This window comes from Cajanus cajan, chromosome 7 (assembly GCF_000230855.2).
Source record: "Cajanus cajan strain Asha chromosome 7, NIPB_CcT2T_4, whole genome shotgun sequence".
NCBI lineage: Eukaryota > Viridiplantae > Streptophyta > Magnoliopsida > Fabales > Fabaceae > Cajanus > Cajanus cajan.
In genome coordinates this window covers 12,397,452-12,412,220 of record NC_138523.1, presented here as the reverse complement: position 1 = coordinate 12,412,220, position 14,769 = coordinate 12,397,452, and positions in this window count along the sequence as shown.

The following is a 14,769-nucleotide window of genomic DNA, read 5'->3' as shown; positions in this document are numbered from 1 at the left end:
GGTTTTACTATGGTTAAAATATAATTTCTTTGTTCTAAGGAGAGATAATTATCCCACCAACCTTTTAAAGATCCTGTAAATCCTGCTATTAATAATTTTACAGTTTGTTGTTCACTATGTTTTGCTCTATAGGCCGAAGCAGCCATAGACATTTCATAGTTTTATGATAAGTAAAACTAGGCCTATCTAATGATCTTCTTGCTGTATGAAAAGTTTGCGGGGATGCTCTTGAACTTTCCCCTATCTTTAAAAAATTTATTCTTCTTAATGGAGTGAAAGAAACTTCTACTGCTCCTGATTTATATTCAATTATTTCTTCTATTTCTACAGGATCGGGAGGATCTGGTTTTAATATATCTTCTATTCTCCATTTTAATCCAGTGGTTATCTCATTATGCTTTAAAGTTTTAGGAACTACTGCACTTATTTTTTCAGGATTTATTAGAAGCATAGTAGTTTCATCTTTAGGAGACATTAATAAAGCTCTAGGAGCTAAATGTGTTTTCATGACTTTATAATATATTTAAAACAGTAGATAAAGAATATTTAAATTTTTTATTTAAATATTCTTTATCTACTGTTTTGCTCTATAGGCCGAAGCAGCCATAGACATTTCATGAGTTTTTCTTAAAATTTGATGTTCTGTCATTCCATCTATATTCCATTCAGTAATTCCTTCACCATTGAAGGAAGATGGACTTTCTAAATTCCATTCTTCAAATTGAATATCAGGAAGGGTTGGTCTTTGATAATAATTTCTAGTAGTAGGCATATTATTCGTATTTGGATTTTGATTAAATTTTCTTTGTATTTTAAATATATTATCTTCTAAATCTTCTAAATTTATGTTCCCTATTTCTTCTTCAGGAATTTCTAAAGCCCAGTCCAATCCATTATTCCTGAAAATGTTTTAAATATCTACCGAAAATATAAACTGCTTACCTCAAACCAACCTCCTCACCTTCGCCTTATAAAATTTTGCTCTACAATGGGTATAAGTTGGCTTTTAGCCCATCTCTTGGAAATACATCAGCATAAAGAAGAAATTGCTAAAATATTATTATATGAATCCGAAAGTGAAGAAGATTTTAGTGAAGACGAAAATTATCTAGAAAATATAGGTACCAGCGCTCATATATGCGGAAGGAGAAGAGGAGAGAAGATAAGAATTATAAGAACAAATTTAAAAAATCTTCTAAATATTCAAAGTTACTACTTGAAAGAAGAAATATGCTAATAAAGTTATTATATTCTTCGTCACTAGTAATTTCTTGATTATATATATATAAACAGGAATTAAAAATGAAATTTCAAAAAAATAAAATTCGATAATTACAAAAGATTCAAAGAGATTATAATTATCATACAAATGTACATGTGCAAAACCATCAATAAAATACTTAATCATATTTATTTAAACTTACAAATATTTTACAGTCTTTTGCGAGGGTCAGGCTTCTTATCTATGCAGGAGACTCAAAGGGAGGTAGAAGTTTAAGGCTCTTCCTGAGCTGTGCTTACTACTCCAAATGAATGTCCTTTTATAGATGAGAAAGTGACTTCGAGACTCAAGGCAACACATCCTATACATACACGTGTTGCAATCTAAAAGAAAATGCTTACAACTGGCAAGCCTTACTTTTGGCTGCCGACACAAACGACAAAATACAAATGGCAAGCCTTTACTTTAGACCGCCGACACAAACTAACAAAATATTAAAGCATCTTTTGGGCGACGTGGGAGACAAGGGACCCACGACTTCTTACTCAGATGCTCTACAATCTTCAAAATTCTTCAAATCTTCAAAGGTACTCCAGAGTTGATCTCTATCTGTTGTCTTTATTAATTTTTTCATGATACGAATTTGAATTTGATCTTCGACTTTAAGAAGGTATTCTTGAATTTTCTTCTTAATTTGAGCAACCTTTTCCGTTGATTGCTACAAATTATAGAAATCAATATTATCATTTTCAGGCGCCTGAGCCATTTGAATAGCATAGCAATCTTCAACTTCTTCTTCTTCATCAGATTCGGAGCCTAAAGAAGATAAAGCATCTAATAATTTCTTTTTCAAAATAGCTTTCTCTTCTTTAGAGGAGGGAAGTGTATCCAAAATATTCTTTGTGAGAGGCTTTTCTATTTTCAGAGTAGCTTGGGCCTTGGTTGAGGTCTGAAGGCCCAAAGTTTTCCATTTTTGAAATCTTTCTTCAACATATTTTACTTCAAATTTTTTCAAAAATACCTTTATATTAACCCCAGATATAAGTGAAGAAATGATTTTAGGAACTCCTTTTCTAACTCAAATATATCCTTTTACTGTAACCACAGAAGGAATACAATTTAAAGAAATATTATTTGAATTCATAAATCCAAAGAAAATTAAAGAAATTAATAATATAAATGAAGACAATTTTATAACTAGAATAAAAGCTAAATCTGATCAAATAAAATTTTTAAAAAATGAAATAAAACACAAACACATTGAAGAAAAGATACAAGAACCCAAAGTAATAGAAAAATTTAAAGAAATAGAACAAGAAATAATAAAAGAAATTTGTTCAGAAGTTCCCAACGCTTTTTGGGATAGAAATTCTTTCGAAATAGAATTACCATATGAAGAAAGCTTCTCAGAAAAGGATATACCTACAAAAGCTAAACCTGTACAATTGAATAAAGAAACTCTCGAATATTGTAGAAAAGAAATAAAACAATTTTTGGATAAAAAACTAATTAGACCTAGTAAATCTCCCTGGAGCTGTGTAGCATTTTATGTTCAAAATGCTTCAGAAATAGAAAGGGGAGAACCTAGAATGGTTATTAATTATAAACCTTTGAATAAAGCCTTAAAATGGATAAGATATCCCTTACCTAATAAATCAGAATTAATTAGCAGAATATATAATGCAGTAATATTTTCTAAATTTGATATGAAAAGTGGTTATTATCAAATAAAAGTAAAAGAAGAAGATAAATATAAAACTGCATTTATAGTACCCTTTGGGCAATACGAGTGGAATGTAATGCCTATGGGACTTAAAAATGCTCCCTCAGAATTTCAGAATATCATGAATACTATTCTAAACCCTTATTCAAAATTTGCATTAGTTTATATAGATGATGTATTAATATTTTCAGAATCTATTGAACAACATTTAAAACATTTAAGAATATTTAAACATTTAATCAAGAAAAATGGGATGGTAGTATCTCAAAAGAAAATAAAAATGGCTCAAACCAAAATAAGATTTTTGGGTCATGATATATATCAAGGAACAATAACTCCAATAAAAAGAAGTATTGAATTTTCTCAAAAATTTCCAAATGAAATAAGAGATAAAAATCAACTACAAAGATTTTTAGGATGTGTGAATTATGTAGCAGATTTTATTCCCAAAATTAGAATAATATGTAAACCTCTTTATAATAGGCTTAGAAAAAATCCTAAACCATGAATTTTTTACTATTAGAAATGATATTTCATTATTAGAAATGATATTTTATTAACCATCCTGAACAAATAGTAAAATATCATTCGGGTATTTGGAACCCAGCCCAATCCAAATATAGTACAATTAAAAAAGAAATTTTGAGCATAGTTTTATGTCTTCAAAAGTTTCAACATGAACTAATTAATAAACCATTTCTTTTAAGAATAGATTGTAAATCTGCGAAAGAAGTTTTGGAAAAAGATGTAAAAAATTTAGTTTCAAAACAAATTTTCGCTAGATGGCAAAGTTTAATATCTTGCTTTGATTTTCAAATAGAATTTATTAAAGGAAAGAATAATTCAATACCAGATTTTTTAACATGAGAATTCTTGCAGGGATTTCCTTATAGCCACCCAAACCAAACAAATGGGTTCCCAGCCCAAACCTCCTGAAAAAACTGGGCCATCTAGTCTCTCACTAGATGACTTTTCTCCTTCATATTCAAAAGCATCCCAAACTAGAAAATTACCCAATACTCTGAAAAACCCCCTTGAAAATAAATTCACTGTTTTAGCTCATGCTCCTGAAACACCAGAAAAAGCCTCTCCTTCTAATACAAAGAATATCCCAAAAGAATTTCATATTCTTGAAAACTGTCAGCATGTGGTTACTTTAGAAGAACATTGGCAAGATGAATATCCATGGAAGATTGTAAAAAATCTAGCTCCTCCTCACTGGAGTTGGATTCCAAAAAATGAAAATTTGAAGAAAACTAAAAAAATTTATCAGTTTGTTTTAATAGATACCGGTTCAGTAGAAATAACTCCCGTAGCAGACCTGAAAAACCCTTCTATTATAAATTATTCCAAATTGAAAATTATCAAAGTATTGTCCTATCTTGATTGGAAACAACACCCTTTCACCGAGAAAAACTTCTCTAGACCTTTTGACCCTCCTTCATATTCATATTTTGACTACCAAAAGGCCTGGACCTACATATTACTAGAAGAAAATCCCAAACACTCTTGGTATATTAGCTTTAAAAATGAATTACCCCTTCCTATTCCAAATTGGTTTGTAGATTGGTTCTTTCAAATAAGCCCAGTCCAATCCATTATTCCTGAAAATGTTTTAAATATCTACCGAAAATATAAACTGCTTACCTCAAACCAACCTCCTCACCTTCGCCTTATAAAATTTTGCTCTACAATGGGTATAAGTTGGCTTTTAGCCCATCTCTTGGAAATACATCAGCATAAAGAAGAAACCTACCCAAAAACTATTTGTCGTAAGACAAAGGTTTTTTGGTGGAAAAAATTTGAAGTAAAATATGTTGAAGAAAGATTTCAAAAATGGAAAACTTTGGGCCTTCAGACCTCAACCAAGGCCCAAGCTACTCTGAAAATAGAAAAGCCTCTCACAAAGAATATTTTGGATACACTTCCCTCCTCTAAAGAAGAGAAAGCTATTTTGAAAAAGAAATTATTAGATGCTTTATCTTCTTTAGGCTCCGAATCTGATGAAGAAGAAGAAGTTGAAGATTGCTATGCTATTCAAATGGCTCAGGCGCCTGAAAATGATAATATTGATTTCTATAATTTGTAGCAATCAACGGAAAAAGAAATTTTGAGCATAGTTTTATGTCTAAACCTTTAATTATATTTTACTTTTAATATTTTACTATTTCTATAAGAGGTGTGAATTTATTCTTCCAAGGGTATGGTGGAATTCTTAAACAAAAAATAGAAAACCATCCTGAACAAATAGTAAAATATCATTCGGGTATTTGGAACCCAGCCCAATCCAAATATAGTACAATTAAAAAAGAAATTTTGAGCATAGTTTTATGTCTTCAAAAGTTTCAACATGAACTAATTAATAAACCATTTCTTTTAAGAATAGATTGTAAATCTGCGAAAGAAGTTTTGGAAAAAGATGTAAAAAATTTAGTTTCAAAACAAATTTTCGCTAGATGGCAAAGTTTAATATCTTGCTTTGATTTTCAAATAGAATTTATTAAAGGAAAGAATAATTCAATACCAACCTTTGTCTTACGACAAATAGTTTTTGGGTAGGTTTCTTCTTTATGCTGATGTATTTCCAAGAGATGGGCTAAAAGCCAACTTATACCCATTGTAGAGCAAAATTTTATAAGGCGAAGGTGAGGAGGTTGGTTTGAGGTAAGCAGTTTATATTTTCGGTAGATATTTAAAACATTTTTAGGAATAATGGATTGGACTGGGCTTATTTGAAAGAACCAATCTACAAACCAATTTGGAATAGGAAGGGGTAATTCATTTTTAAAGCTAATATACCAAGAGTGTTTGGGATTTTCTTCTAGTAATATGTAGGTCCAGGACTTTTGGTAGTCAAAATATGAATATGAAGGAGGGTCAAAAGGTCTAGAGAAGTTTTTCTCGGTGAAAGGGTGTTGTTTCCAATCAAGATAGGACAATACTTTGATAATTTTCAATTTGGAATAATTTATAATAGAAGGGTTTTTCAGGTCTGCTACGGGAGTTATTTCTACTGAACCGGTATCTATTAAAACAAACTGATAAAATTTTTTAGTTTTCTTCAAATTTTCATTTTTTGGAATCCAACTCCAGTGAGGAGGAGCTAGATTTTTTACAATCTTCCATGGATCTTCATCTTGCCAATGTTCTTCTAAAGTAACCACATGCTGACAGTTTTCAAGAATATGAAATTCTTTTGGGATATTCTTTGTATTAGAAGGAGAGGCTTTTTCTAGTGTTTCAGGAGCATGAGCTAAAACAGTGAATTTATTTTCAAGGGGGTTTTTCAGAGTATTGGGTAATTTTCTAGTTTGGGATGCTTTTGAATATGAAGGAGAAAAGTCATCTAGTGAGAGACTAGATGGCCCAGTTTTTTCAGGAGGTTTGGACTGGGAACCCATTTGTTTGGTTTGGGTGGCTATAAGGAAATCCCTGCAAGAATTCTCGTGTTAAAAAATCTGGTATTTCTTTTTATTTTGTCCTAAATAAAAAATTGTTTGATTTGTTTCTGTTTTTATTTCTTTTTGTTTGTATTTGTTTTTACCCCAAGTAAAACGAAAGGAAGCTTTGGTGAGACAGTTAATGAGGCTTATGAATCTGTACGGAGGAGGAACTGTGAAGGACCACCGTGTGTGTTGCATCTGAGTGGACATTTACAATCGCAGTTAAGAGTTGAGCTTTAATATTGGAACCAGAAATCTGGTCCTATCGTAACCTGCTAGAAACTAAAAGCTCTGAAACTAAAAGTTGATGACAAATTGAAGTCCTTTTTGGAGTAGTTGTAGAACCCTAGTTATGGTTCTTGTTTTCTTTTGGAGGTGGCAAACAGGGTTGCTTTCGGACTTTGCGTACCTTCTCCCTTTACCTTTAAGACAAACCCTCCCAACCATCCCTTTCCCACTAAAGTTCTAGCCCATACCCATGTCCAAGTTTTTCACCAAATGCTATCTTTTTCTAATAATGGAAATTTATTTTATACATGCTAGCTGTTCTTGGCTTTTCGTGACTTTTTGTCAATTTTATGTTTTAGAGCATAAATTCTGAACTGTAAGCTTAAAAGAAGCAGATGGCTTTATATGTTGTATTTATGTGAGTACAACTTGGGACAAATGACCAATACTTTCTTTGAGTTTTACTGAAAATTTAAGTGTTTGATTTAGTTTTAAATTATTAAAAATTATTTTATAAAATATATTTTGAAAATTATTTAATTTTTAGAGAATATGCGCGGGAGAAGAGAATGAATCAGTGAAAGAAAAAATACGTGTGATTTATACGATTATTATTATTATTATTATTATTATTATTATTATTTTAAAAACTAAAACTGAGATATTATTTTTTGAAAATAGTTTAAAAGAACTACTATTATTAAATTCTATTTTGTTTACCTATTTCAAAATAAGAATATTTTTCACCCAAATAAGAGATAAGCACGTCTAAAAAATAATATAACATGGTTAAAAAAAAATTAAGGTGTATTTGGTTAAATTCTTAAATAACAATTGACTTTGCTACTAGGAAAAGTGACTTGCCATTTTAATGAAATTTCAATTCTCTGTCACAATTTTTTTATTTACAAGAATCAATCTTATTATAATCTTATTTAACAGATTAAGTCCAGTTTTACTTGTACTAATAATATGTTAGTTCTTAAAAATATTTTAATGATATAGCTTAAAAAAAAATTAAGTCACTTTAACTTTTAAAAAATACAAAAATTATTATTTTACATTTTGTATTCTTTTGAAAACTTACATAATTATCATGATTATTTTAAAATAAATAATTGATTAAAAAATTAAAAAACAATGGCTAATTAACTCTTTCGAAATTCAACAAATCTCAAACTACAAGTCTCTATAGCTAGCTCACATTGAGGGCTCCATGTCCTCTTTAAGATTTCTCCCTTTAGCTATGCTGGATTGGTTTGGTGGGATTGACTCTAACGTTGTGTTTGGTATTGTAGTAACCCAATTTCGTCCGGAAAATGTCAATTTTTGTTTTTAAAAAAATATATATATATATATATATATAGCAAAAAAGGTATATTTTAAAAAAAATAAAAATAAAAAAAAAATAATAATAAAAAAAAATGTGAACAGTATTTTCGGTGTGAATAGTATTTCCGTGAGTGAATAGTATTTTTACTGTTCATGAATAGTATTTCCGTGAGTGAATAGTATTTTTTACTGTTCATGAATAGTATTTCCGTGAGTGAATAGTACCTGAATAGTAACTTTGTAATTCCTATAAATAGAGGGAGGGAGTGAAAGAAAAAAAGGGAGGGAGAGAGGAAGAAAAAAAAAAGAAAAAAAGAAGGAGGGAGAGAGAGAGAAAGAGAGAGGAGGTTCTGCCCTAGTTCCGATCCCTAAGAGAGGAGGAGGTTCTGCCCGAAGTTTCTGTTTATCCAGAGGCTAGTAGCTGAAAGAGGAAATAGAGAGAAAGGGAGGGAGATCCGTGGTGGAAGTCACGTTCATCATCTCTTGTGTACAGTTCTATTTGTCATACTCTCCATTTAAATATCTAAGACATTTTTAATAATCAATTTCAAGTTTATTATTCCAAAATATTCATTGAATGGAAAGCTGAGCCTCCTATTAATTTATGAATTGTAATCATGTTTAGATGGAAGGCCGAGCCTCCTTATTTTCTCTTATCCTCTGTTATTTCCTTTTAAGCTTTCTACTTTACTCTATTTATCTTTAATTTCGTCTAAAACCTCATAACAATCTCTAGCAATAATTATAATTAAAATTTCATTGAATTGACTTTGGTGTACACCTTAGTTAATTTTATATTTTTAAGATGAATGAGTTGCGACAGTTCAAGAATCCTATATTTAACAAAAATAAATTTAAATAAAAAAATATCAACACACAAACATTTTCTACAAAGAACTACGTGACTCTGATTCTTCATTACACATGAAGATACGTAGGAGCAAGAACTAAATCTTGTCGAGCCAAAAAATAAAAAATATATTATCCTCCTTTTTATATAACAATAATAATTTTAACCTTTTTTTTCAATGCATAATTTAAATTAGTTAAATAAAACATATTTGATAATTTTAGTGAGATAAATATTTTATAAATTATAAATAATTAGTTTAATTAATTAAAGGTAATCGTCTTAGGACGAACGTTGTGAGGTGTTAATACCTTCCTCATACGTAATCGACTCCCGAACTCAAAATTTGGTTTTCGCAGACTATTTTCTATTTTATGGTTTTTCCAATGTTTTTCCGTAAAAAATAACATTGGTGGCGACTCCCTCTTTTTCAATTTATTTTTCGCCGTCCCGTCGCGACCGAGGTTGCTACAGATGGCGACTCTGCTGGGGACTATTTTTGAGAGTCAAGCCTATAATAATTAGTTAAACTAATTAATAATTTTTTTAAATGTTTATCTCACTTTTTATTTTATTTTTTGTTTATGTTTCTTATTTGTTGTTTGTCTTATATGCATGAATTATATAAATATGTGTTGTGGAATTTGAACTTTAGGATAGAAGAATTTTATTTTCTATATCATATGTGCTGTGTTTTGTAGATTGGATAGTGTAGGATTGCTCCCTTCACACACTTCACTTGCACAATTTCACACACGTTTATGAGTGGGGTCCTATGCCCGGACTTGAGTGCAACTTAGAATAGTAAGAGGTTGAGTAGTAGTAACCTTCTTGATGAACATCTTGTTTGGTTATTATGAAGGCCTCACCTAGAGTTTGATCCTTTCTAGGGTATTATCATCTCTAATAGTTTACCTATTATTGTGATTAATATCCTAAGAAGGGTTATTGGCTCTAGGAACCTGTTTTAGAACCATAGTCCCACCCTTTTGAGAGGAACACGTGTTAGTAGTCCATAGAGTTTTCAACTTAAGGATGTCCTTATTAAGTATCACAGGAGCAATATTCTACCTTTACGTTCGAATGACGCAAAAAAAAAAAGAGAATTTTATTCATTTCATAATACACATCATGCATTTTTTTGACTTTTATCATATCTCACGCATCTTCAATATAACATTCATCACCACAAAACTATTCATGCATGCATGCATTCATCTACATTTCATAATTCATTCATGATATACATTTTAGATCTTTGCATAATTTTTTTTATTTTATGAAATCATGCATACAACTTTAAAAGATTGCAATTGTGATCATCATTGACACTTGTTTCTAAAAAATGAATACAGTTCTCTCTTGCATAATTCAAAGTAAGATCATTATTCCATTTGAGCATTTAGTCTAAAATGTATCTCATAACATTCAATATTTTCATAATCTCCCATGACATTCACGCATAAGCATTATTTATATTAAGTAATCATGTTAGGTATATTCATGAACATATCCATCGTCTTTTCTTATCATTCTCCATAATTGCATTCATTCTCATTTCATCATCCCGAATCAAATGCATTTGTTTCTCTAAAAAACAAAAAAAAAACAAAAAGAAAAACAAAAAAACATTTTTTTTCATTTCAAATTCTTCACTCCAACATTTTTCTTTTATACATGCATTTCATAGTAAAATAAAGGTCTAATTGATTGCTCATTCATGTCATTTTTTTTAAAAAAAATAACAACTATCTAATTTGATTATTTTCTTTTAAAGAGGATGTCAAGCAACAAATTTATGCAATGTCTCAAAAGAAAAAGAAAAAAGCAGGAAACAAAGAAAATAGGGAATAACATAAAATTATTGTTCTCACTTACATTTAATTCTCAATCGAGAAGATGAGCTTCTTTGACCATTTAACTTGTCAATTGACGTGGTTTTAAATCTATTTTTAACCTTTTGAAGTATTCATTTCATTAACTTGCATAACAAGTTGTGTTGTTATCTTCATTGTCATAAATTGTCTTTGTCCCATTACATCTCATAGTTTCCTCATTATTCTTTCAAAAATAAAGAATTTGTCCTCATAAAAAGTCAAGTCTATTAGATGATTCTCAATTAGCAAGTTTGGCAAAAATTTGAAGATTTCTTATCGGGACAAATTTATCATTTTTATGAGTATCTGGCCCACCAACTACCACATTTAATGGAGACAAGTCTTATGAGCAAAAAAAAAGAGTGAAAAATGTAAAGTTCGTTAGACTGAAAACCCAAAAGGGCGGTCTAAGCAAAAGTTAGGACAAACAAAAAAAGAAAAAAGAAAAAAGAAAAAGACTAACATGGAGTTCATTAAGTTTTGTCTTAGGATTAACCTTTAAAAAATAAGTAGTCAAGATTTGAAATGATGTATGACCATCACTTGTCACCCAAATTTGAGCCTAAAAGTGAAAATTTTCCTCAAAAATTACCTCAAACAAGGCTCACCCTGAAAATAGGGGCAACATAATGTTCCCATTTCATTCAATTTGTTTATGATACCATCTAAACAATGGAAAAAGAAAAGAAGAGAAATGAACCAAAGGCATAAAGAAGGAATTGTTTTATCCTTGATGTTATTGGTTAAGATAGCTTCTTATGCTAGTGTGACAAGTAATATGGTGGTTAAGTTCATCAAAATTCAACATCACAATCCTTCACCATATTGTCCTAAGATGAATGGGGCAATAGAAGCGGCAAATAAGAATATAAAGAAGATTATTCAGAAGATGGTGGTCGCCTATAGGATTTAGCATGAAATGCTCTTTTTTGCTCTGCACGGATATCACATTTTTGTTCGCACCTCTACTGGGGCAACTCCGTATTCTCTGGTTTATGGTATGGAAGCAGTCCTTTCTATTGAGGTCGAGATACCTTCTCTGAGAGTATTGGCCGAAAGCAAACTTGAGGAAGCATAATGAGTTTAGGCTCGCTATGATCAGTTGAACCTAATTGAAGAGAAGAGATTGAATGTCTTGTATCATGGTCAATGATATCAAAAAAGGATCAAGAGAGCTTTTGCCAAAAAGGTTTGCCTGCAAGAGTTTCAAGAAAGATATTTGGTATTGAAGAATATCTTGCCACCTCAAAAAGATCATAGAGGGAAGTGGACGGGAAGATCTATTGAACCCAATAAACTCTAATGCAGCCAAGGAATTCTATGCAAAATAATAACAAAAATAAAAAACTCGCTATGCTGAAAACCTGGAAAGGCAGCTTAGGCAAAATTTAGAGCGACCTGCTAGGCTAAAAACTCGAAAAGAACAGTCTAGGCAAAAGTTAAGGTCTAAAAAAAATGAAAATAAATAAAAGAAACAAGAGCTCGCTAGGCTGAAAACCTCAAAAAGGCGGCCTAGGCAAAAGTTAGAGCAACCTGGTAGGCTGCAAACTCCAAAAGAAAAACCTAGGTAAAAGCTGGGGTGAAAAAAAAAAGGGGCGAAGAAAAGAAACTGAAAAAGCATTGAAGCCAACACTATAGCAAAGATCCTTGTTTCGAATAACCTCCAAACACACATTTGGGCCTTTGTATCTTTTCTTTCATATCCATCTCACCGACCAGTGTTACAATCAGATAAAGTCCATACAGATCAAAAATTGGTTGCTTTTTTTTTTTAAGTTTAGTCTTAAGACAAAACAATTGAACTCATCTATCATCGTTAACACGATTGTTAAAAAAAAAACAAAAAAAAAACAAAAAAATACAAATGCTCATAAGACTTGCACATCCATTACATCATGGAGAGAAACAAACATGTAGTGCAAAATCTTCTATTCATCAATGTTCATTGATTACTATGCTCAATAATTATGAGAATCATTCAAAAGATTAGATTGGGAACAAATCACAAGTCATGCCCTCCTTTAACTCACCCTTACCCAATTAAATGAGACATTTGTTTTATGTCTTATTTCTCCATCAATTCATACATCAATATTATTTCCTTGAGTCAGAAAAGAAGGTAATCACATTCATCATTGTCTCCTACTCTACCCCTTCCTTTCAAAACTAAATTGGGACAACCACTTCACACTGGGGCGAAGGATCTCATTGTCATTTCATCACCTTAACTTTCAATTGGAATAATTGTCTAGTCCAACTTTGTTCCCTATTTCTTCATAAATTGGGGCAACTCAAAGTACTCCTTTTATACCGGGACAAGTTGTCAACTATCATCACATTTTCATTCTAACCATATGATCCATGTGTCTCAAGTTTAATCAAGTCAATGCCTGTATCATCCATATTCCACCATTCTAAATACGGGTGATCCTTCCCATATGTGTCACTGTTTGATTCTATCCACTAAAGTCTAAAGTGATGTAAATCATTTGTCTCACTTGTTCAAAGTCCAAGTTAGTCCAAATCCTTCCAGTTTTCACTCTATTAATTTGACATCAAACTGGGACAATTGCTCAATCTTTTGTTTCCATCAAGTTCTCAATTTTTGTCATATCTTGGGGTCGTTTGCTCTATTTTCTCTACATCAAAACAAATTCACGTTCAAATATCATTTTTGAATAGCATTCCAAAAAAATCAGCTGTCATTGTTATGCATGTTGGTTAAATGATGTTTCAAAAGGAATGACAAGGTGGTGATAATCACTTGATTGACAAGTTAGGCCAAATGAGTCTCACTTGATTCTAGGTGGGATAAGCTTGAAAAGATAAATTGTGAGATCATTTTTCAAAGAAGAAAAGAACATGATTTCATGGATTTGAAAAAATGAAAAAGAAAAAGGGTGAATAATTGAGGCACAAAAAGGGCTTTGCATGGATTTGCTTTCTCTAAAGAAAATATTCGTTTTTATGATTTTCTAAAAAAAAAAAAACAAAAACAAAAACAAACCAAAAAACAAACAAAAAAAAAACAAACAAAAAAAGAAGAAGAAAAAAAACAAAAATTGAAATGTGTCTATGACACCTCATAAGAATCCAAACACCGAATCAAGTATTACATCATTTGCATTAATATGTTTAAAGTGTTCGTTCATGTCCAATCATTACTTGGCATCCACTTTGTTTGCATCAAAGTTTGGTATTTTCCTAATACATGCATTCAAATTCATCACTTGCATATAAAGTCTCGCACTAGTCTGACATCTATATCATCTACGTTTGAGTTTGGCACATGTTTGACATTCATTACATCATAGTTTGGTACACCCATTCAAATCCAATACTTGTCCAACATCCACATTGTTCACATTAATGTCTAATACTTTGTTTAACACATTCATTCAAGCCCAATGCATACTTGTCATTTGCATCACCAAAAGTTTGGTCCATCCCTTACTCATGCATTCAAGTTACATGCTTAGCATCCACAACATTTGTACCAAAGTTCGGTACTTATCATCCACATGCAATCAAGTAATGTACTTGCATAACACATGCATTGAAGTTTATTTTACTTGGCATCAACATTGTTTCTATCAAAATTCTCACTCTTTAATGTTTCGGTTCCCCGCGCCCATGTTTTGAGCCCCCACGCTCACTCTTTTATGATTCGAGCCCCCGTGCTCACTCTTTCATGTTTCGGGTCCCTGCGCCCATGTTATCAATCTTTCGAGCCCCCGTGCTCACTCTTTTAATTTTTAAGCCTCTATCAATCTTTCGGGTCCCCGCGCCCATGTTTTTAATTTTTAAGTCTCTATCAATCTTTCGAGCCTCCGTGCTCACTCTTTTAATTTTCAAGCCTCTATCAATCTTTCGAGCCCCTGTGCTCACTCTTTTAATTTTCAAACCTCTATGTTCACTCTTTTAATTTTCGAGTCCATGTGCTCACTCTTTTAGTTTTCAAGCCTCTATCAATCTTTCGGGTCCCCGCGCCCATGTTTTTAATTTTTAAGTCTCTATCAATCTTTCGAGCCTCCGTGCTCACTCTTTTAATTTTCAAGCCTCTATCAATCTTTCGAGCCGCCGCGCTCACTCCT